This window comes from Misgurnus anguillicaudatus, chromosome 2 (genome assembly GCF_027580225.2).
Source record: "Misgurnus anguillicaudatus chromosome 2, ASM2758022v2, whole genome shotgun sequence".
NCBI classification, from domain to species: Eukaryota; Metazoa; Chordata; class Actinopteri; order Cypriniformes; family Cobitidae; genus Misgurnus; species Misgurnus anguillicaudatus.
In genome coordinates this window covers 43,661,587-43,686,858 of record NC_073338.2, presented here as the reverse complement: position 1 = coordinate 43,686,858, position 25,272 = coordinate 43,661,587, and the positions used below count along the sequence as shown (strand labels likewise).

The window sequence follows — 25,272 nt, the reverse complement described above, 5'->3', positions numbered from 1 at the left end:
ACAAGAAAAGGTTGATAAATTATTAGCATTGCTAATGCGATGAGGGCTATGATTAATCAGATGCAAATAGAAATATAAAACCCAGTCCTAATTAAAAAAGAAAACAATTTGACAAAAATATTGAATCCAATATTGGGTAAATATATAGCATAACAAGTGATTTATAAGCTTTTTTTCGGCTGGTCATTTTTGACTGGGAACACAAAAGGTGTTATATGGTTCTGAACACAACCTGAGGGTTAAATAACTTTAATTCATATTGTTTTCTCATGGCCTCCTCATTTTTAGCGAGGAACTGGCTTATCTGCTGCTCAGAAGCTGCTTGCATAATAGCCTATTTGCAAAGTCTATGAATCGCCATGTATACACAAAAGGCTAATATTTTAATAAAAACAAAAATGTTGGCTTGTAAATAGTTTGACAACGGTATTAGCCGAATAATTATGTTGCTAATGCTAATCATTACTAGGCTTATTTCTCTTTAAGTTACCTGTTGTTGTCCTCTTGTAAAATAAATCTGTAAGTTTGGCACATTTGGCAGCATCATCCTCCAATGGATTTTTTCTTCAACCTGTTTTTACGCCCTCCTCCTCTCAGACGCGTATTGTTACGGTAGGGCCGGCCCAGCCTAACGGAGAAAAGTTTTCTTGGACGCGCTATGGACCGAACCAACTCTATGGGAGGGGTGGGGAAAACTCCCTCACATGGTACAACCCATGCAGAGGCTGCGCGCTGCAGTGTCAATGCTAAACGTGTGAAGTGTCATTTGAGAGAAGGTAGACTCACTAATGTGACAAATGTAAAAAAAAAAAAAAAAACTCGACCGGCCCAAAAGTGAAGCGGCCCACCGGGAATTCTCCCGGTTCTCCCGATTACCCACCCCGGGCCTGTTTGTGTAGTAATTGGGTGGGCCTGTGATCAAAGTTGGCCGCTGGCTATGCCCCTGCCTCATATGGTCATGGCCAAAAGTTTTTATTCCAATTTATGCCCTTCAGGTTAAATGGTGAAAGCAACTTTATAAAGTTATTTGTTTGACAAAATTATTTGTCAAAAAAATGCAAACTACAGCAAATAAGGGAATAGGTTTTATACAAAAAAGCATAGATAAACAAAAAGCTTTCAGGAAATAAAGCATACATTGGCTACAGTTTTATCAGTTATTAATATTTGATTGATCCTCCTGGGCATTGAGTCAATAAGCTTGCGCATGTTTGTGTATTTGTTTGCAAAGACTCTTAAATCCTTTGCAAAGTTGAGCTTCTGTTTATACTCCAAACGCAACTAAAAATGGACTGTTGTAGAAGTTGTAAAAAAAGCATGCATTTTTTTATTACATCTTTAATAATAAGTTAAGGGAAAAGATGTTTTCATAGTTGGACATTACTTTTAGGTGCTACTGTAAGCTTACTGTATATATAATAGTCCTGGTCTGAATTAATGGTATTCTTCTTGGTCTCTTGGTAAAAATGAATACAGACTTCGAGATCGGAAAGCAACTTTTATTTAACCAGTTTGTATTGTTTGTATTTGACCAGTGTTTTCATTTTCTGCAAATAAATGCAAATAAAAGATTTTTATTCTGAATTTGGGAGAAATGTTGTCAGTAGAGTACATAATGAAGTAGTAAATTAAGAAAAAGTTGAACTAATCTTGTAGTAGTCTCTTAACTTTCTGGAAAATTATATAAGCCTCTATACATCTATATATCTATATCTATCTATATCTATATATCTATATCTATCTATATCTATCTATATCTATCTATATCTATCTATCTATCTATCTATCTATCTATCTATCTATCTATCTATCTATCTATCTATCTATCTATCTATATATATATATATATATATATATATATATATATATATATATATATATATATATATATATAAAAACAGTTTGGAAAGATGAGAAATTTAAAAAATATTTTACAAATTTGTTTTAAAAGCATGCATCAGGTATTTCAAATATTTATGTATGTTGATTTTATGTAATTAAAAATTATATTTGCACCGCACCATTATTATGAAAGTTAACAATGAATGTACCTGAAAATAAAAATTTCAAAAGGTGTAACCGCCAAAAATGAGAAATATTAAATATTTCATCTACCTAGATGGCATGTAAGAGTAAAATAATTTTTTTAACGAAAGTTATTTAAAAGATAATTTTAATGCATTTTTGCAATATTTGATGGGACTTACGCTGAAAACAGCTTTGTTTTCTAAATAATCTTTGACAAATTATGTAAAAATTGAACAATTAAATACAAAAAACTGTATTAACTATATTTTCATGAAAAATACTGGTTACACTAATTGACACAAACCGGTCACACTACTTGACAATGTTTCATACAGCCAAAGGCCATTGAAAATCAAGCATGACAACAAACTTCAGCAGAAGTGGTTTGATCTTTTCCAGAGCTGAGAAAACATCTGACAACAAGAAATTGTCATAGTGATGAACATTGAACCCTTGTCTCGTATTGTAATTACAATTTGGAACAATATCTGGTAACAAGAAATCATCAGAGTGATGAACAGTGAACTCATGTCTCGTATTGATTGACAGTGACTTGATTTAGTGATTGATTAGCGGACGCTGACGTGTTATGTGCAAATCCCAGCTGTAAGGACACCGCAAATCATTTGTGTAAACAACACAGAAGACATTTCCTTATAGTGGATAGATTCAGTTTGTTATTTCTGATAAATATGCCAGAGGAAGAGAGAGATGGAGAAAGCAGAGAGTGCTTTGGAAAAAATGAGACTCTAGTTCTCTCTGCAGCCAAAGTCAACATCATCACACGTTAATCACATTAAATGATCAAATAAGGCTTTAGTGGGACAAACATTTTTTTTTTTTTGGCCGCCCAAATAATTTCAATGTAGGAAATACATGGCTTCTTTTTATGACTGAATTTGTGTTCAAATGTAGACACACACTTCATTCTGCTACATTATTAAATCATGCCTGTATATATTAGATTATTTATGATTATACTGTATATTGCTTAACATTCCAAGTGAATGGAATAGAAATATACATTCAAGGTAAACATGTTGTGCATTTAGATATTTTATCCTAGACTTACAGTAATTGAAAAATTAAATGTGGATAAAGCACAAAAAACATAAAAAATATATATAACATTGAACACTTAAAAACCGTTCTAAATAGTAGGTTAGTTTATATTAGTCTTATACCACAGGTCTGCTGAATGCTTGATTCCGATTGGCTGAAAAATGTTCCGTGGGTATGCATTATTTTTGATAACCGCACACCTAACTTTTCAAATGTCTTAAAAATAGGCATCAGACCAATGTTTGTGGTAACTGTGGTATAAGAGAAATAATTGACTCCGGTCCTTTGAATTATTTGAATCAAGGTGCTTCGCGTCGTGCCGCATTGCACCTTGGGTGTGCATTATTTTTTTATAATTCAATTCAAATCCCGTCGTCAATTATTCCTTACATATTACTATGATATTTCAGAAAATTTCTTCTCAACAGAAATACTTGAAATAGGTGTCAAATGGTGTAACCGAATACACCATTTGACTTTTCAATTTAAAATCAAATTTAAAGGACACCTATGTTATTGCTAGGGATGTGCATTTATGTCATTTTTCATTTCGATTAATCCATAGGTCTGAAAAACGAGAACTCGATTGACTGGGGGCGTGGCAATAAAAGGGGCGGGGCGTATACGTCATGGTGAAAATTAATATATTTTTATTAAAAACACTCAAATAAAACGGAATTTTGGAAAAACTTTGACAGAAAAATGAACACATACTAGATTATTAATGAATTAACTGTTTTTAACAGAAACCTCTAACAGGAAAAGCTGCGTGATGCAGTGAAACTAAAGGGTTAATAAACACAAACTGATGCGCTTTCTATATGATGCCCTCTACATAATATTAAGCCTTATATACAACATAAATGTATTATTCAACATGCATATACTGTATCTGCACAAAATGCAAGACTTAAACTAAGTTATGTACTAGTAAAGTTTAACTCCCGTTGTGGATGTGCACCATAACTGTGCGCTTTTAAACACAAAAAGCATAAGCTTCATAACATTAAGCAGCTTTAAATCTTTTGCGACCATTTTAGCGAATAGCTGTTTCTTCTTCTCCTCTCACCTGTTCTCAGTCAGGATGTATGCTCGTATGGCTCTCTGGTATCTCTATACATTTGATGTTTAAATATGAGATGATATGAGGGAACTTGTGACGGCGCTGTACATTTTGCATCTGACTGACTGTATTTTTGTCCTACCGAAGTGAGTCCCAAAATCACGGCATCCTTTTAAACCATAGTGCCTTAGTGATGTGAGGTGTGTTCGGCCAACCCTATATCACGCAATTACGTGACCACTTTCTGCATGGACCAACGTGAAAATGTCACGTTTTGCCGCGTTTGAACGTGAGCATGTCACGCTTTTCTGTTTGTGTCACTGTCACGTTTTGGTTACTCAACTTTTTTGTCCTATTTTCAAACCATTGTCGCTTCGGTTTAGGGTTAGATTTGGTGCTTGCGTTATATGTCACTTTAAGTATTTGTCACTTTAACTTCTTCCACCCTGAAGCTATTTTGGGGATTTTCGCCTGGATTTGGCCTACCCAATTTCAAAAGCTTCCCATACCCACATGCAGAGGTTTACATACAAATGTTTGGTATCATTTTACAGGAAACCCTTTGAAATTACATAAAACACTGTTAAAAATTGCTAAACATGGTTGTATGTGATGTCAGTCCTCTAATAAACACAAAAATAAATAGGCGCTTTTTGATGTTTTTTTTCTAAAGTTTTTATTTAAAAGTGTATAACTCTGGCCCTGAGTGCCTCAGCTCCCTGCAGACAGTTTTGTTTGATTCCAGCATACAGCTTACAGAGGAAAAAAGATTTTTTTCTCTATCATAATCTATGCAAAAGTTATTTTACTCCAACTGATGGGAGGAATAATACGCTTATGGAGTTAAATTTCTGCCAAAAAACATTTGAAGTGCTACCATAACCACATACAGTGGAATAAATGCAATTGCTTTATATCATTTTAAAGAAAACCCTTTGAAGTTACATAAAAAGCTGCTGTTTGTGACAAATAGTGTTATTTATGTTGTTTTTCATATGAGGAAACACCAAATTTTCTTTTTATATGTTGTAAATACTGCCTCTGATAGTGTATAACTCTGGTTCTGTGTGCTCTAGCAGACTGCAGACAGTTCTGGTTGTTACCAGCAGCAGACAGTAAACACCCAAAAAAAGAATGATCTCTTTAGCATGTCGCATTCAAAAGTTATTCTCATTTTACTGAAGTGTCCGAAAATACATTTTTCATATAAATATTAATTTTTTGTTCTGGACATATAATAAATAACAAGGGATTATTCATGCACACAACCTAAGAAAATGCTGTGAATGGACTCATTTTTTAGAGTAGGACCTAAGAGAAAAGATGGTGTATCATTTGTGGCTATATGTGCTATCTGAGGCAGTCCACACTCAATTTTCCCATATGTTTACAAAAGACGATTTTTTACCTTATTATTCATTCAACTATTGTTGGATATGTGTTGATAATAGAACAAAAATAACGCTGTAGCCTTATTCCTGAGAATGAGAGCTTTCAGTTGATATAAGACTTGCCCATGTTTGTCATACTTGAAAAATATGAAATATGTGAATATTAAATCATATAAAAAATTATGGGGGGGTGATAGTGTAAATTAAGTGTAAATAACTTTCTTACAGTAAAAGATTTCTCAAAGTGATGCATATCTGGAGAAAGTAGAGAGTCTAAGCTTTCAAACAGTATCTCATATGTGTTACTGGGGTCCATGATGGACCATTAAAGATTAAAAGAATATTTTATTTGAGTCAAAATACTAAATTTTGTACCCGGGACTGGGTCCTCAGGGTTTAAGAGGTTTTAAGTATTGGTTTATAAAAAAAAGATACAAGACTTATTCTTTTATACTTTAACCAATTGTCGCCTGACGTTGGGGTTAGAGTTTGTTTAGGTAAGGATGTCATTTTATGTAAATCTAACCCTAAACCGAAGCGACAATGGTAAGAAACTAGGACAAAAAAGCTGAGTAACCAACACGTGACAGCGACACAAACAGAAAAGCGCGACATGCTCACGTTCAAACGCGGCAAAACGTGACATTTTCACGGTGGTCCATACGTGAAATAGTCACGTAATTTTGTGATATTGGGTTGGTTCGGCTTCACAAAATTGCGTAGATTGGCGTTGCCGCAACACGGGTGCGCAGACTTTATCTGTTTGTTTTTAAATCATGCATGTTAACTTTACTGATGTCATACGCCGGTCTGCGTAGATCAACACAATGTCAAACACGTGACGCACCCAGTCTTTACCACCACAGGCGCTTGACATCCAAATGCCGCCATAACCACAATAATTAAATAAATAAATAAACCCACATGATCATCATTTTTGTGATCGATCATCAATGCCACGTTCGAGTGCTCGAGCAATCGATTAACCTCCTCATTTTTAAAATAAGGATGAATAATTAATGTATTCCTGGGGTTACACCATGTGACATTTATACCTTATACTTTACCATACCCAAAAACCAATAAATTACCTCACATTTTAAAGAAAGTTAATAACCTTTGCATGCAGCAGTTAGTGTCACCAGGGGTCCTTCTCTGCATTTAATTTCCACTGTATTAACAAAATGTCTCCTGAAATGGTGCTCACACCACCTGTACACTTCAGAAATTTGACTAGACTCATATGATGCCCCAAATTAATTGTTATATTCAAATCAATGTTGTTCCATTAACTTTTATTTACTATTGAATAGTTCTAAAGTAAACAGCGCCATCGCTCCTACCACACGCATCACACACTGTGCATAGGGCACCAAATGCTGAGAGGGGGCACCAAAAATAGCCTATAATGAAAAAGAATAATGTCAATATTATTTCATTAGCCTATAGAAATATTAGTAGACACTTTTTAGCCATGTATATGTAACAAAAAAAGGGGGAACGAGAAAATTTAATTGCTCCAGTCTAGAAAGTATGCCTCTCGCCTTGGATGGTCCGCACCGGTTGATCACCCGGGCACCTGACGAAGTTTGACAGACAGTAGGCAACTTTTATGGAAATGGCCCAGAAAAGACAGCAGGAGTCAGGATCTGAGAAAAGAAAGAAGAAACTGAGAGATGATGCCCGTGCATTACATGTTATAATTTATAACTTTAGTGCAAGCTTAATTGAGAATGTTCTTTGTTAAACATTACCTGTGCATGGACATAAACGAGGACCAATTATGAAACGTTAGAAGGCGTAAAGAGATGTTTTACCTGTAGCCTAGTAAGTAAATGTTTTGCTTTAAACAAATGCAAATATTGCATCTATTTTTAAATGATTTTTTAAAATGCTACCACACTGATTTATTGTACATGATGACTTTGTACCTGTGGATATGAGAAACATTTTTAAGTTATGCTTTAAAAAAAAGAAACTCATGGCGCTGTCTGAGTGCTGGAACAGCTCTCCGCAAGTTTGTAAATTCTTTATCTCCTGTTTGTTACAAATAAAGTATTTTTAGAGTAGAAACCTTTTATTACATACTTGTAAATTATTTTTTGATGATGTTGGATATCCATACAATTTACAGCAATTAAAAGCCTGCTATTTTTACTTCCATGACTAAAAGAAAATGGGTTTTAAAAGTTTTAAATAAAAAAATTACAATTTCAAAACAAATGAAAACAACACAATTATTTAACATTCATCTTAACCTGGGGGTCTAAGTTTTTCAGTTTTTCAAGTCCGTCATCTAAATAGGGATTAGACATAGCGCCAGCGCAACTGGCTTTTATAGGGGATGGGAGATGAGACTCTCATTGGTTTATTGCACGTTACGCCCAAAACACACCAATTACTCATTACAGGAATATGAACAACCCTTTTCGACCGTGCGCTCGGTGCATAAACCTTATTTCTCGTTGTTAAATTAGCAAAAGTGGAATCGGACATGCCCGTTTAGACCGTGCGCTTTAGACCATGCGCTTAGATCGTTAAAATAGGGCCTATTATGTTATTGGTATTGAGTTATATGTTTGGTAATAAAAAGTCTAACTGGCAAAAACAAAGTTTTTTTCTCAGGGTCTGGGTGGGGGGCATCATAAAGGAATTCATGCTTAGGGCACCAAAATGGCTAGGAGCGGCACTGAATGTACGTTTATGCCAAATTTCACCTTGAGATTTCACATTTTTTAAACAAGATAAAAAATCGTCCCCTTGGAATTATAAGGTTCTATCTGCATTCTGAGCAGTTTTGAGATATTGAGCTTCAAAGTTTTTGCATTACATATAGGAAAACTTACATGGGGAAGAAGTTTCTTTCAATCATGAAAATAACAGGGACCCTAAATGTATTCTAAATGTACAATATCAAAATCCTCTCAAATTTCTAAATGTGTATTTTTGGAAGGGGTCAAATGCAGATAGAACCTTCTAATTCTAAAACAACACTTTTCGCTAAGAATTATAAGGTTCTATCTGCCAAAACATTATTTAAACATTAAAGGAACAGTATGTAAGAAATGTATATCAATTTATCATAAAATGGCCCTGATATGTCACTAGACATTAAGAAATCATTTTAGTTTCAAATACTTATATCACTGACAACAGTGGTCCGGCCAGGATATTGTCATTTAAAAAGTGGAGTTGCAGCCCTCAACTGATGTTTATGTTGTCATTTTGTGTATTGGCCACCAGTTGTGTGATTGCAGTACCAGTTTTAGCCACAAGTTTTGTGATTGCAATACCAGTTTTGGCCACAATCCTACATACTGTTCCTTTAAATATAAAATTAATGTTGTAACAATTTTTTAACATGTGTTAGAAAGTAACATTTTAATCCTTTCTATGACATTTAATATTTTTATTTTTAGCACTTTTATCTCTAAAAGTCTGATTTTACATTGCTCATTTACAACATTGCTCCTTCCCTCTTCTGCCTCAGTTTCTCTACCATCCTCCTCTATATGTCGGGTTCATTACAAAATAGACAATTTTGTTTTAGCATGTTATACCATTCCCTACTGAAAAATCCACCTAAGACCAGCATAAGCTGGTGAGCTGGTTTGAGCTGGTCTCAAAACTTGTTTTTAGCAGGTCTCCCAGCTTGGTTTTAGCAGGTATTGCTGGTGTAGTAAGCTGGTCTAGCTGTGTTTTGGTCACTTTTTAAGCTGGTCTAGCTGGATTTAGCTACTGCCACCTTAAACCAGCTAAAACCAGCCACGAGCCCACGCTGGTCCCCGCTGTACCCTCCAGTAGGATTGAGCAGCTACAGGCTACAATCATTCTGAAATCATTTTAATACCGAGGTAACTGCTTTAACAATCTTTCACATGTTTACATTTTGACATAACGATCATAACTTACTGTAAACACACTTTTTTTGGGTAGGATAGGTTAGTTCGTTTTTTCTGTATTTTTTATCTTAGTGCGTGCCTCTTAATATCAGGAACTAAGAAGCTAGCACTGCTGGCTAGTGTGGTGTCTTACTATGAAAACAATCTTCTCAGCAAGACCTAAAAAAAAGACTGCCCCTACTGAAAAATCCAGCAAAGACCAGCATAAGCTGGTAGCTGGTTTTAGCTGGTTTAAGGTGGCAGAAGCTGGTGTAAGCTGGTCCAACCAGCCTGGCAAAGCTGATCAAGCTGGTGGGTCAGCTGGTCTTCCAGCATGACCAGATAAGTCCAGCTAGACCAACTTAAAAAGTGACCAAAACACAGCTAGACCAGCTTAAAAAGTGACCAAAACACAGCTAGACCAGCTTAAAAAGTGACCAAAACACAGCTAGACCAGCTTAAAAAGTGACCAAAACACAGCTAGACCATCTTAAAAAATTACCAAAACACAACTAGACCAGCTTAAAAAGTGACCAAAACACAGCTAGACCAGCTTGCTATACCAGCAATACCAGCAAAAACCAAGTTGGGAGACCAGCTAAAACCATCTCACCATCTTAAGCTGTATTTTACAGTATGGTGAACTTGCCTAAAATTCGGGCTGTCGATCTTAAGGTTTCTTAAAAACTTTGCGTTGCATGCCATAATCCTCACAGATATTGTGTGTCTGTGATTTTTCCTATCGTCAAGGACAAAGCCGGCAACACCACATATAGGGACAGTTTCACAGACAGGGATTAGACTATTCCTAGAATAAAATAAATGTAAGAGCTGTCAAAACTGAAAACAACTTACACTGACATATCTTAAAATACATCAGTGCCCTTTGTTTAGCCTCAAAATGCACACAAGTAATACTTTTAGTAAGGCATGTTTGTTAAATATTTTCTAATGAAACTAAATTCTAGTTCTGGCTTAAACTAATCCCTGTCTGAGAAACCATCCCATAAAGTTGATCCTGATTGGTCCCCTTCTGTGCATTCGAAGTTCTAATTAGCTCACGCAGATAGAACCTTGTAGAGCCAACTTAGAGTTCGATTTTGTAGATAGAACCTTTTTATTTTTTTAATAAAACCTCCCAAAATGTATAAAACATAAAATAAAACATCACATAATGTAAATAAGTTGTCACAGAGTAAGAATATGTGAATAACTCAATTTTGACAAAAATGTTAGATAGAACCTTATAATTCCAAGGGGACGAAATGTTGGTATCAAGTTTTTATGCTTACACCACATAGATATTTTTACAATCATTCACCAAATATTCTCCTAAAAAATAATTAATCTCGGTCCTCAAAAAAGATAATTTATGTTAGTAATTTTTAAAACATTGTTAAACTTTTAAATATAATTAAACTATGGACACAAAAAATGAGCATCACGTCATTGATCCTTTTACCAAATGAATTGAAAGTGCCGTGACTGCTAAAGGTGCAGTATAACTTAGTGCCAATAAAATCAAACCCATCTTTTCAAATGCCAAAAAACAAGGTAGACAGGATAAATCCTGATGGTGCTGATGACATCGTTCCCAGCTAAACACGGAGTGCAGTTTGGCCCACTTTATGTGGGTATTTTTATCCCGCCGACATCGGCTGTAATATATTTTTCATGAATAAAAACATGGACTTGGTTCCACCCTGACTTCTGCTACAGCACATAGAAATTGGGCAGAAGCCCCTGTAGTTTTGCCGGTTCTGCAAAACCTCGCCCGGGTCCACAGGAATTAGAGCTACAGTATGTCAACCCACCAGAGGAAAGCATTTCCAATTAGCTGTGTGGCAGTTGGATAACACTTGCCGCGTTCAGGAGTGCCCTGGGGCTGTATTTACCACCGCAAAGCTCCCTGGGAAATGCGATCTATGCTGAATTGTATAGTTCTTACTTCGGCGTAGCATGCGGCTGTGGCTTGATTGAGCAACTTGACTTCTCCAGATGTGGCCAATAATGAGAAGAGATTAAACGATGAGCGTTAATGCTGGCCAATCATTAATGTGGATGAGATTTAGAGGCGGGAGAGCCAAGTGCCAGCACTCACTTAACTCGGAGGACAGATTTGTTGCTGGCATGCCACCGATTCTTGCACTTTCTTTCTCTCGCTCTCGCTCTCACACATTCCTTCGGCTATTTGTTGTACGTTTCCTCTCCCTGCCTGCCTGCCTGTCTGTCTGTCTCTCTCTGTCTGCTGCCAGCATTTACTCTTGAAAAGTAACTCTGTGAAGCAGAAGGCCTGGGAAGAAACGGAGAGACAAAAAGCCAGAGAAAGTACAGAGATTTTGATGTTAAAGGAAGCAGGAAATCCTGTCAGGAGTTTGATACGCCGCATGGTATTCTATGAATCATGTTTGCAGAAAGTGTTTACAGGCCGCTCTGACAGAAAGATGCATCACGGGCTCTTACGCAGAGGTCATCTCCTCAGGGAAATGATCCACAATCATTGATAATACGATCTGTCGACAAACCACAGATGAACTGGTAAATTTGTTTATACCTGTGATGTGGCTTCAGATGACTATGATTAGTGAAGCTATCATTAGAGAAAGGGATCTACTGAACGGTTGCCGAAACGCTTGAAAACAATCATCTTTTTCGATGGCGCTACGGTTTTTAATAATGCAACGCTTTTTATGAATTTAATGAGGACTTTACAGCATGCTTGGTTTTAAAGTCAACTCATTTTTCAAAGAATAGGTGAGGATCTACTTTCTCTCTGTACTGTATGTTGAACACGTAATACACAGCTGAGGTTGTGCACTCTTCTTCAATAGCAAACCAACCTTCTGTTTCTCACCAATTATCTCCCATTGAGACATTAAACGGGAGATAATTTGTGAACAGAGTATTTTGTAGACAATCTGTTTAGCTTACAATTGGTTTTGTTTAGACTGGTTGCAAAGCTGACATTCCACGCACACACTATGGGGCGGTTTCCCGGACAGGGATTAGACTAGTCCTAGACTTAAACACTTTTAAGAGCTCTTCAAATTGAAAACAACTTTCACTTATAGATCTTAAAATACATCAGGGCCCTTTGTTTTACTTCAAGATGCACACAGGTAATGTTTTTAGTAAGGCATGTTGTTTAAAACTAGTTATATTTCCTAATTAAACTAAGGCCTAGTCCTGGATTAAGCTAATCCTGGTCCGGGAAACCGCCCCTATATGTTCATGAAAATATTAATATATGTAATGAATCTGCATATCATGTACTTACGGGCATATCTTTAACTTGCAATTAAATTTGATTGACAGCTGGACTAATTATTCCAACATATAACACTATATTTGAAGAGTTTGGTTCCAAAAAGCAATAATTCCATTTTGACTAATTTCGGTAAAAATTTGTTTTCTATACCGAGAAAGTGACAAGACGAAAACCACTATTTTCTGTTACAAGCTTTCACATAGCATCTTTAGGTTATAATAATATAAAAAATTCTAATCCATAATTAGATTTTAAAAAAATTATTATAAAAACTGATTATTTTTTACGCAAAATGAAATAAATTCATGACAAGTTTTTTTTTTCAAAATGCTATAAATCTATTAAAGCGTAACTAAACCTCTGGTCAGAGTCTGACTCCACGCACAGGCAATATTTGAAAAATGTGAGAAAAGTGGGCAGATCCCAATGGAGATAGAGGGGACGAACTAAGCTCATAACAAGTGTGTGGTGAGCAAGGCCGCCTTAATGCACGGGCTTACCTGGGCTGAAGCCCAGGGGCCTCCCAAGTTCAAGGGCCTCCCAAGTTTGCGTTCATGACGAGCTGAAAATGTCATAGGCTGAATCCGAAACCGCATACTGCCATACTATATAGTAGGCAAAAAGCAGTAGGCGAACGAATAGTATGTCCGAAACCTCAGTATACGTAAAAGTGTAGGCGAGAATTACCGGGATTTTGGACTATTTCTCGCGAGATTCAGAGGCACGTGTACTTGAGTATTGTCCGAAACCGCCTGCTTACTGAAAATGTAGTAGGGGAAACAGCACGTGAACAGAGTAGTACGTCCGAATCCTCAGTATCCATAAAATCAGTAGGCGACAAATCCCCGGATGCCCTACTGAGTCCGCCCCGATTCTGAAGCGTGCATCGTATGGACACTTCTATCCCAGCTTTCCCATGATGCCACGGGAAAACAAAGCAATCGACCGGAGACCAACCAATCGGGTGATTTTGATACGTTACACAGGGCTGTCCCTCAGCACCCTGACTTCACGCACAGACCGGCCAGGATATACCACAAAGTTATCAGCTGATTCATGAAAATAAAGCTGTAGAATTGTCACAGCTATGTTGAGCTGACAGTAAATATGTGATGGTTTGTTAGAAAAATACATTTGAATAAAGTTTTGTTTCATATGGGACTCACTTCAATACGTTTTCATTTATTGTGATGGTTTTATTCATTCATGTTTTATTCATGTTTCCTGTCGTTTTAAGTAAATACAAGAGAATGCTTCACTAAAATGTATATAATCACATTGCCTGCATTGTTTGTATTCAAGCACAGCTGTCATCTGACAATAGATATTAAATTACAATCTGCTTGTTTTACTTATTTTGTCCCCTACAAAATAATGTGTAATATATCTGTAACACTGTTACAGATCAAGTTACTGATGCAATCAGGTGTTAGTGCACCTGTACCTCATACACAGGCATACGTTTTCATGTCTGTTATTAGGTTTGTTCGAGTTTATGCACCGCTGTAAGAACCAACAGCTGGATGACATCAAAGTACCGTGAGAGCGATTCCAGAAATCACACGAAGAACTCTGATTTCGAGTTGCTCTCGCGGTATTGTGATGTCAACCTCCTGTCGGCTCTTGTGGTTCCGCATGAACTCGAACAAGTCTACTACGTCATATGTCACATGATAACGTCAACATGGCGAATGCTGTACATACTTAACGCGAACGTACATACTGCCTTAGCGCACGTTAAGTAGGTACCCAATGAAATTCAGTACCTACACAGTAAGTATGCGATTTCGGATTCAGCCATATTGTTTTGTAACTTGTCGGGTTTTCTGTCAATCACTCTAATTGCACGTTACATGGCCGCTGATTGGTCCGTTGTAACTTAACGTGAAATCAAATGTCAGCGGGACGCACCTATTCACCTTATTTTTCACGACAACAAGGGCGGCGCCATTTCGCTCATTTTGTCAACGTTCTTCCGGCCGCATAGACGATGAGCAGCTGAGGCAGTGACTCAAGGCGACGCGTTAAGCTTAAAAAGCTCACTCGAGCGCCTTTATGTTTCTTTCTTACCAATTTTAAGCCAACTGAGGAACACCCTTATCCCAAGTAATGGTTCGACTACGATGTTCCGGTAACTTTAAACCACGCCGGGTGTTGAAAAGGTGGCCAGTTTCAGGTAAGATCTTAGCTAACTTTGTGCTCGTTCGCCTAAAATTAGATTTGTGAAGTCCGTTCTACAAATACACTTAAGATCAGTAACGTTAGTATATAAAATGCAACTATTTGAATGGTTTTAATTGTCCACCTATATTTTTATATTTACGATAGTACAACGAGATATTATAGTACATTGCATTCTTACAGTAGCCCACGTGATTCCTACAAGTTACTGAGATTTCAGATGCTAGAATGTCAGTTCATTTCTCATTCAGATATTGATAATGACCTATTAAACAACGTATTATTTAACACTGAAGTTAGAGGTTGTGTGTATAATGTTACTGTCTCTTTTTAATGCATCTCTCTCTTACACACTGTTCTGTTTAAGTATGGGTGCCATTTATATATTAATTCTCATGATGCAAGTTTATTTTAATACTAACATAAAAATGTTTATGGTTATATTGTTTTCACAGATGCATTGATGTGTAGTGATGCAGTGGACAACTGTGAGGATGATACAATCAACATGTTCCTAAACTGTGATGCAGAAACACAATCCATCCGTCTCTGAGCAGAACTACACTTTAAAATCACAACTCAACCTGAAGCAACCTACATCTGATATTGGAAAACACTGGTGCGGTTTCCCTGACAGGGCTTATGCTGGTCCCAGGCTAAAATGCATATTTGAGCTACAATAATTTAAAAATACCTTTTACTGACATACCTCAACATATTTGAGTGCCATTGTTTTGTCACAAGATGCGCACCAGTCTTGTTTTTTTGTAGGGTTTGTTTGTAAAAACTAAAATGTCCTAATATAATTAAATCCTAATCCTGTAAACCCTGTCCGAGAAACTGCTTCAATGTGTTGAGCTGGCACAAATGTACAAATCTCTACTGAGAAACAACCATCTTTGGTTCAGCTTTACACAGGGTTGATATTGCATCCATTACACAGTCGCCAAGCACTTTACCAGTACATACACCAACAGCTTCCAGATAAACACTTGGGATCAGCTCCTGATGACTCCGATAAAGCTGTGTCTTAATTTATTGCAGGGTGGTCTTGCTTTACCTGTTGTAAAGGTACATTAAACCTTCAAATGTGATCAGATGTCATGCAGTGATATTAAACATTTACAGTCTGATCAGATGTTGTGCATTTATATTAAACCTTTACAATGTGATCAGATGTTGTGCAGTTATATTAAACATTTACAGTGTGATCAGATGTTGTGCATTTATATTAAACCTTTACAATGTGATCAGATGTTGTGCAGTTATATTAAACATTTACAGTGTGATCAGATGTTGTCCATTTATATTAAACATTTACAGTGTGATCAGATGTTGTGCATTTATATTAAACATTTACAATGTGATCAAATGTTGTGCAGTTATATTAAACATTTACTATGTGATCAGATGTAACCTGTCATGCAGTTATATAAACCTTTACAGTGTGATCAGATATTATCTGTAAGGAATTTCTTAAACCATATGTGAGCTTTGTAGATTCCACTTAAAAGGATTTAAGTCTCCTGATTTGAAGGAATAAGTGTTGGCAAGTTTGCAAATGAATTCTATCATGGTACCACATAAAAACGAAATAGTTATTGGACTGGCTAAGGTGCACATTTGCTTTAAAAAAGACGAAATCACTGTGTAAATATTGGTAGGCATAAGTACTTTAATAATTTCCAATGCTGATCAATCAACTCCTGACAGGACGAGGTAATATGTCCCATAGGTTACTTGCCGCGGCCGCTTCATATCGTGTAACCACGAGACGATTGATGGGACGATATAAGACTATCCGAGCGTCTTATGAAGTTTTCTCCGTGCTCCTAATTTAAAACATTAACAGCAGTAGCGATATTTGTCATTTGGCTAAAGTTATAGTGAACTACAAACAATCTTCTAACCCCCAAACTAACCACCGAATGCACTGTGCCATATTAGCAGCGGAAGTCGGTTGACAAAATGCGGAAGAGCGAAGAATTAAAAAGGGGCGTGGCGGAATAAGGTGAATAGCCGACAGCTTAGGGCTGGCGGCAAAAAGAAGTCCTGCGGATATTTTTTGCTATCTGGGACGTACCATATTTTTTATACGCATAATGTAATTAAGTGCGCGATGTCAACTTGACATTCCTGCACGTTAGACTGAGTGTGACAGAGAAACGGGAAATAATCCACCAACAAATGAAAGAGTAATATCTGAAATTTCATAATAAGCACTAGTGAGGTGCAGGTCTCTCTCTCTCTCTTTCGTGCGCGCGCTCGCTCGTTCGCTCTCTGTGCTGGTTCAGCTGAGTCTCTGGCATGCAGAAGTCTCTGACCCGTGCACAAGAAACTGTGCCGCTAAATTAAGAAAGGAGTTCCCGCATATAATGCTGTTACGGTAGTTGTTATAAAGTTTAAGTTTACTCGCGTTTATATCAGTGACGCGTGCGCAGCTGGAGCGATGTAGTATGACGCAACGTCAGCTCACAGTACACACATCTGTTGGTAGAAAGACGAGAAAGAGACGCAACGGTAAAGGTGCAAGTCTAAGAAACTAAAGAGCGACAAAACCATCTCAAATGATCATCCCCTGATAGCACCATTATAATCTCATTATCTAAAGATCTTATATACAGGTATGTTCCCTGTCTGTCTTGTGCATATTCATACTTGGTCGTTTTACATGCTTATGTATCAACACGTATGCATAAATACTAAATACAATGCATACTATATCTTCAATAGCCAACAAAATAAATCACTGATTAAAAAACAAGATTCTGTCTATAAAGACTTAAGTTTTGTTATCATTAATGCATTTAACAAGATTCTGTCTATAAAGACTTATCTTTTGTTATCATTAATGCATTTTCACTTTAAAACTAACTTTAACTTATTATATTTTTAAAACTGTGGTGAGCATTTAGTTATGAGTGGCAATTTTCTGCAAATTACATTCCAAAAACTATATAAACATAAAGCTTATAAACATATAAACTTTCACACATTTTGGTTTTATTATCACACAAGTTGCTGTGTGTGGTTGTTAAATAAAGTGTCTTGTGTTTATGCTCAAGTGGACTCAGTGATATGTTAATAACAATATTATGGTGTTTTCTGGCTCAAAGAGGGAAAACTCACTGTTGTATGTCTCGAAAGAAACTAATGCATTTTGTGATGTAGATTACCTAGATATTACACTTAAAAAAGAGACTATAAATCGAGGGGAAGGGGGGCCTACAAAACCTCTTAGCCCCGGGGCCTCACATTAGGTTAAGGTGGCCCTGGTGGTGAGATCGTAACAAGGGCGTGGTGAGCTTGAACCTTCTTACATCACAAGTTATTTTTTGGACCCAACATCCAATAGGAAAATTCAACTGCAGTAGCCACCGTTCAACCTGAAGAGGGCAGCACTCAGACGTTTTTACACCATATATTGTAGTATTGAAACACTTTATATCCAAATGTCAAAAAACTTACTGAAATCAATGAACAGCACTAATAAAGCATTATTTTTACAGATCATTAACTAAAAAAAGTTGGTTTAGGGTTTAGTTACTCTTTAAATCAATATATAAATGTGCATTCATCTTTGCCATGTTATATTTATTTAGTTGACTAGTGGTATACACTGATTTAAAAAAATAAACATTTATGGCATTAATCAAACACTCAAGGGGGTCACACACCACAGCGTCGTGCCACGTCCAGGACAACTCGGAGATATCGTACACCCGAAGTGCATATTAAATAGTTCGAGCTTGGTCAGATAGCATCTACTTTAAAATGCTAAATATAAGTTAGCAGCCAATGTTAGTCGTTAATGATTTGGGACAAATATGATGTTATATGTGAGTGGTGCGACAGGGATTAGAGCAACTTCCTGAGTCGTAGCTGGGCGTCGCGGACAGGAGCTACCTGTAGGCCCGGTGTGCGTATACTCATAGAAAACAATGTTTTCAATTTAGAATGGCACGGCGCTGAGCTGCACATCCGGTGTGCTACCCCTTTACTTTGTCATATTAAGAACACTGTCATTGCTGCTGTGATGGGACGTCGTCGCTGAACTTTTTCGACAGTGATCAGCTGTAAAATGTTTTGGTCCTGCTCGATTTTCTTGACTTCGAGTAAAATAATGGAAAGTTTTTCATAAGATCCCCGTGGTCAATTTGTTAGCATGAGAGAAGCTTGATGCTGTCGTTTGAGAACAAGCAACAGCCGACATTTTTCCATCTTCCAAGTGCCTCTTGTGTAAATTATTAGATTTTGATGGCTTACGTTTCTTCCCCGCCGCAGAAAACCACCACAGGTTTATCAATGACATCAAACATTATTTTGTTTTTGTTTGTTTGTTGATCACAAAGTACATGAGGAAAACTAGGATTCTGTGTGTATTCAAAGTGCCAACATTAATGTTTACAATGCGTGGAATGGTGCGCTGATTTGTTGAGCGGATTTAGTGCGTTCTGCAGAGAAGGAGAACTGCCGTTTGTTGCGTTTTGAAAAAAAAGGAGAAAAGATGACAGAATAACATGGCGGATATCAGATTTTGCGTAACAATACTGATTTTGGCTGATTTTTAAAATGGCTTATCACGTTTTGGAACCAAACTCTTCATTTAGATATTTATTTGTAGAGGTCATGAAACTTCAATGTATCTATTTCCATATTTTATCACATTCCCATTTGGGTGTGCATAAACGTATCTGCAAAGCCTTAACAAAATATTTATGTGATTAAAAGTTACAAAAAAGTGGGCTGAAGATAATAACTTCGTAACTTAATTTGTCAAACAGTTTCACCTTTTGCTACTTGAACATCCAGTCTTCCAGAAGAACTCTGAATTGTCGGCCGATGTGAGATCAGTCCTAAAGATTGTGTCATTGTGATGATATCAGCTTTTAACTGATTGCGTCAGGCACTCTCAATCTGTCCAAGCCGAAATCAATGAAACTGTCCAGCAAAGACCAAGGACACGGTAGAAAAACTGCCAACCTTCAGCCTCTGCAACCCAAAATTTTTAAAACACACTTTATCACATTCATATTCGGGGCTCTTATGTTTAGGTTCAGTAATTTCACTTTAATGCCAATGACAAGATTATTAGTCGGTAACTGAAATGCCCTTATTTTCCCAATTGTCGTTTTGTCATTGGTATTTAACAAATACCAAAACCTCCACTTCTCCAACCACCAAAAAATCCACTTCTGGACAAGACATAGTACACAGTAGCAAAATCACTAAAGATGCCACAAGCATTGCAAATCATGAAAGTCAGATGTAAAAATGAAGAAATTGAACCATACATTAGGGGGAGATGTGATGCATGTGGCTGCCACATTCGGGTTGTATGCAGGTCTAAGTACTCACAAGGGGCCTTTGAATGTGATCCACTGTGGTTTCGCGCTGTCGTTTATCCAGTTCGTCTTCCGTGCACTTAGAAGACTTTACTGAAAAATTGACGTGCTGTTTAGCCAACAAAACAGTATTTCTAAATAGCCTGAGGCTGCGATTAAGCGGATTTGAAGCTAATGTATTTGATGAACGTATAATACATGCGGAAAGCATTTAGTGGATATCATCTCATTTTTGAAGGAAGTGTCATTTACTGACTTTTGCATCTGATCTTACCGAGGGGCAACCTTCCAATCTCTTTGATGAAACCAATGGGCGGTCGAGACTCCAAAAGCGAGTCAATTCCCACAGACACCCATGTTAAAATGGCCAACTTTACAACATAAAATAATATGTTTACAGCCTAGTACAAAAATATTTTGATCTATAAAGCTAATTTTGCCCTTCATGACAACTATGAGGGGGCGGGTGTTTTTTTTCTAACTCATCCGTTTAAATTATATTAACCCTTAAAGTTCTGCATAATTAAGGGCGTGGCCACTTGAGTGACAGGTGAACTGCCACAGCTGTCACTAGAGTCGAGCTAGGCAGGCGTGGTTTCACCAACCAGCCACCTCAGCTTCACCCATGCCTCGCCTCTTTACCCATTTTCGGTTATCTACATGTGATGCGCGGCCAAGATGGCAACAGCAGGCTCCGCCAATTATTGGCTTCTAAAAAGCTCTTTACAAACCTATTGGTGACGTCACAGACACTACGTTTATATTTTGTAAAGTCTATATTTTCTAAAATCTATAGGGTGAGAGCACAATTCCAAAAAAGCACCAATGGAAGTGGTAATATCTGCAGGTTATTTACTAAAAAAGGCCAAATTAAATAACACAGGCGCAACAGCTGATTTTCATAATGACTAACACTATCTATTAAAGGAATAGTCTACTAATTTTCAATATTAAAATTTGTTATTTCCTTAACTAATAATTGTTGATACATTCCTCTATCATCTGCGTGCGTGCACATAAGCGCTGGAGCGCGCTGCGACGCTTCAATAGCATTTAGCTTAGCCCCATTCATTCAATGGTACAATTTAGAGATAAAGTTAGAAGTGACCAAACACATCAACGTTTTTCCTATTTAAGACGAGTAGTTATACGAGCAAGTTTGGTGGTACAAAATAAAACGTAGCGCTTTTCTAAGCGGATTTAAAAGAGGAACTACATTTTACGACGCAACAGCACTTTTGGGAGTACCTCGACCTGGCGCAGTAACACCCTCCCTCTCCCATTATGAGAGGAAGAAGGGGAGCGGACTTTTCAGGCGAGTCGAAGTACTCCCAAAAGTGCTATTACACCATAAAATATAGTTCCTCTTTTAAATCCGCTTAGAAAAGCGCTACGTTTTATTTTGTACCACCAAACTTGCTCGTATAACTACTCGTCTTAAATAGGAAAAACGTTGATGTGTTTGTTCACTTCTAACTTTATCTCTAAATGGTACCATTGAATGAATGGGGCTAAGCTAAATGCTATCGAAGCGTCGCAGCGCACTCCAGCGCTTACGTGCACGCACACAGATGATAGAGGGATGTATCAACAAATCTTAGTTAAGGTAATAACATATTTTAATATTGAAAATGAGTAGACTATTCCTTTAAGAGCAGAGCAAATTAGTTCAGGGTCACAAATAAGCAGAGCTGATCTTGTGTTCAGCACCACGGACATCGTAGCAGAAAATTTGGGGTGTGTAATCCAAGCTAACAAAGCCATAGTACAATGAAAAGAACTAGAGAATTAAAAATGAAGGTTTACAATAAGTTTTGAAACATCTGGTATTGTGTGACTTCACCTAGTGGCTCATATTTGATCTACTTTAGCAAATAAAACATTAAATGGCTTGGCAAACAATATTTTTGAATAATATGTTCCTCTGGTATTCCAAATAAATCTGATCTCTGTGATGCCTCTTTTTATGTAGCAATAATTGCACCCATTTCAAGCGCAAAGTATTTTAAGACATGCTTTTTTCGACATTAAATAATGGCGCAAATGTCATAACCATAGACTGTAAAAAATATGGACAAAGTGTCCATGACGTCACCCATTGCTTTGTGAAGCGCGTTTTTGAAGCTTAAAGTATGCGTTGCCTGCCGTCGAGATCTAGGCTGCACGTCACCGCGAATCACTCGCGGATAACCGAAAATGGGTAAAGAGGCGGGACATGGGTGAAGCTAAATTGACTGGTTGCTGAAACCTAACCCACCTAGCTCGATTCTAGTGACAGCTGTGGCAGTTCACCCCTCACTCAAGTGGCCACGCCCCCTTAATTATGCAGAAGTTTAAAGGCGGAGTCCACGATGGTTGAACAACGCTTTGGAAAAGGAGACGGGCCGACTACCAAAACACACTTATAGCCAATCAGCAGTAAGGAGCGTGTCTACTAACCGACATCCTTGCCGGGTTGCGTATGTGTGGGGCGGGTCTATCAACAGAAGGTCCATATTCTATTGGTGTAGGGGCGTGTTTGTTTAGGTGATTTCAAATATCAACATTGGCTTTCAAACATTGTGGACTCCACCTTTAAGGCTTAATATAATTTAAACTGTTTGCTTAATATAATTTAAAAATTCACTCCCCTCACAGCTGTCATGAAGGGCAAAATTAGCTATATAGACCAAAAACACGTTTTGTACAGACTGTAAACATATTATTTTCTACTGTAAAGTCAGGCATTTTAACATGGAGGTCTATGGGAATTGACTCCCTTTTGGAGCCAGCCTTAAGCGGCCAGTCGATGAATTGCAGTTTAAATCACTTCCGTATTGACGTATCAATCAGAGAGATCGGAAGGTTGCCCCTCGGTCAACACACGCAAACATTAGTATATTGCATTGCGTGAATGATTTAAATAATCTCCTGCCCAAAATTTTGGTCTGAAAGGGAAACTTTCTATTGCATATGCATTTCTAGAAGTTTCCCTTTCAGACCAAAAGTCCCAAAAATAACTAGACCACACCTTTTCAGCGCTACTTATCAACTGCGTGTCTTTAGTAAATCCCGACAGTCATTATTTAACGACAAAATTATGGTTTGTGCTGGCGCAAGATGTTAGTACATTTGGCCCTATGGCTCTTACAAATTTAGTTTAGGTTACTTGACACCAGAGCTAAAAATGCTAAAAATACTGATTACTGGAAATGCTTTGCTCAGAAGTTGCTGTTTCATAGCTCATGAGATCTGGTGGAGTAATGCTGGGTACACACCAAAAGATAATCAGGCTGATTTTGGGCCGACTTCCCCACTTTGGACAATCCTAGCTATGTCACGATTATCTTGATGGTTCTACAGATTATCTTATCAGATTTTCCCTTCCTGTGAGGTGTGTTAAGGGTGTCAAACCTGATCAAAAGAACGTCGAAGCCGCCCCGATCGCGAAACGTGAATATTAACCATGCTTAATATTTACGATCAGAAATCCTGATGTGCGGGGGGAACTCCGAGGACAAACGCGTGCACGCTCTTTGAAATTATCACGTGAAACGTAACAATATCCAATCAGAAAGCAAAATGATGGAAGACAAAAGCAGTCATGGCGCAGGACAAAGTGAAGTTGATGCAAAGTGAACTTGTACAGACCATGTTCCTGCTGTCTCCACGACTTCACCCAAACCCTTATCCTTTTTCCCTTGAATTTTCTGTGAAAATTATTCCAAACACTATTATTGAAATGTCTTCCTGCATATCGTCCGCCATACTTATTCTGAAGTCTCTCAAGATTTTGCGAGATTTCCTGTGTTCACAGTCGAGACTTGAAAATCTGTTTGTGTGTGGTGTGGTGGTGTGTTGTCTTTGACACATCATGGCACACCAAACACTATAGGTACAAAACCGTTAAATTTAGAAGTTTTTATTCTCATGTTTGTGGTCTACCACATTTTGAAAATCTTAAAAGATGTACAAAAATCTTTTGGTGTGTACCCATCATAACTCATTTAAGTATCAACTCGATGTCTAACCTCGGATTTCCACCGACTGCGGAACGGCTGCGGAACGGTGGCGGAGTCAATCGGTTTCCATTTAAGTCGATGTGTTTATTTCCACTGACTGCGCTGCGAATCCGTCACAGCTCCGGCCATCCGCAGCCCTCCGGCACAAATACGCAGAGCTTCTATTTTTGACGGATGCCGGACAGCTCCGCAGGGCGGAGCCATGACTTTATCGCGTGATCATACCTGAATTCGCGAGAACTCGTGTTTTTTTAATTAAATCTTTGCAATACAAACATTACAAACACACACAAATAAAGTATTTAATACAGAAACAACAAATAATAGACAAGAACAGAGCCAGGGGGAGTTTCAAATAAATACATTAAAGATAGAATAAATAAAGAAATGGTTTTAGCAGCCTTCTTATTTTTTTGAATTTTGGATGGATTTGATGTACTGCTCTGTCTACGCGAGATCTCGTGTGTGATTTGGGCTGGTTTGTAAATGTCATAATTCAACGGCATAATGGGCAGAGACAGAACTAGATATTGCGCAATCATCAGGTGAATTTGCGAGACGTCATGGGTCCTCGGCACTTCAGCACGCAGCCGCTCTGCAACAAATACGGAACTGGTGGGTATTGGTGGACGGTGGAGTGCCGAGCCGTAACGCAGCGGAGCCGATCTGCAACCGCTCCGCAGTTGGTGGAAATCCGGCATAAAACTGAAATAAAAATATAAACAACTGAGAAAATTGTTAAAATTCATGATGCCATAAAATTACGGTATGATTCATAATAGAGTATGGTGCTGTGACATGAATATTTGTATAGATAAAATAATCTATATTTAACTCAATAATATTGAGTTTTGCTTGCAGTCTTGGTCAATCTAGGCTCAGTTTGTGGCATTGTTGAGGTCTTTTAATGGAAACATCTGTGAGATTTCTGGGTCTTTTCTGAGCTGAAATATTTGAGACCCAGGAGACTTAAGTTTCCATTTCCATCTCATTGACGCGAGGAGAAATGTCTAAGATCTCATCTGTGATTTTTCTTATGGATAAATGAAATA

The 25,272-nt window shown here is 37.5% G+C and overlaps 1 protein-coding gene and 1 long non-coding RNA gene across 6 annotated transcripts in view; both read left to right on the top strand.

The window, feature by feature from the left end:
- cadm3 (cell adhesion molecule 3) overlaps nt 1–25,272 on the top strand; it is a 133,673-nt gene that overhangs the window by 14,755 nt on the left and 93,646 nt on the right. The window lies entirely within an intron of this gene.
- On the top strand, nt 14,599–16,127 carry LOC141366128 (uncharacterized). Its single transcript, XR_012371191.1, has 2 exons — nt 14,599–14,869; nt 15,330–16,127. It is a non-coding gene; the product is annotated as an uncharacterized lncRNA (long non-coding RNA).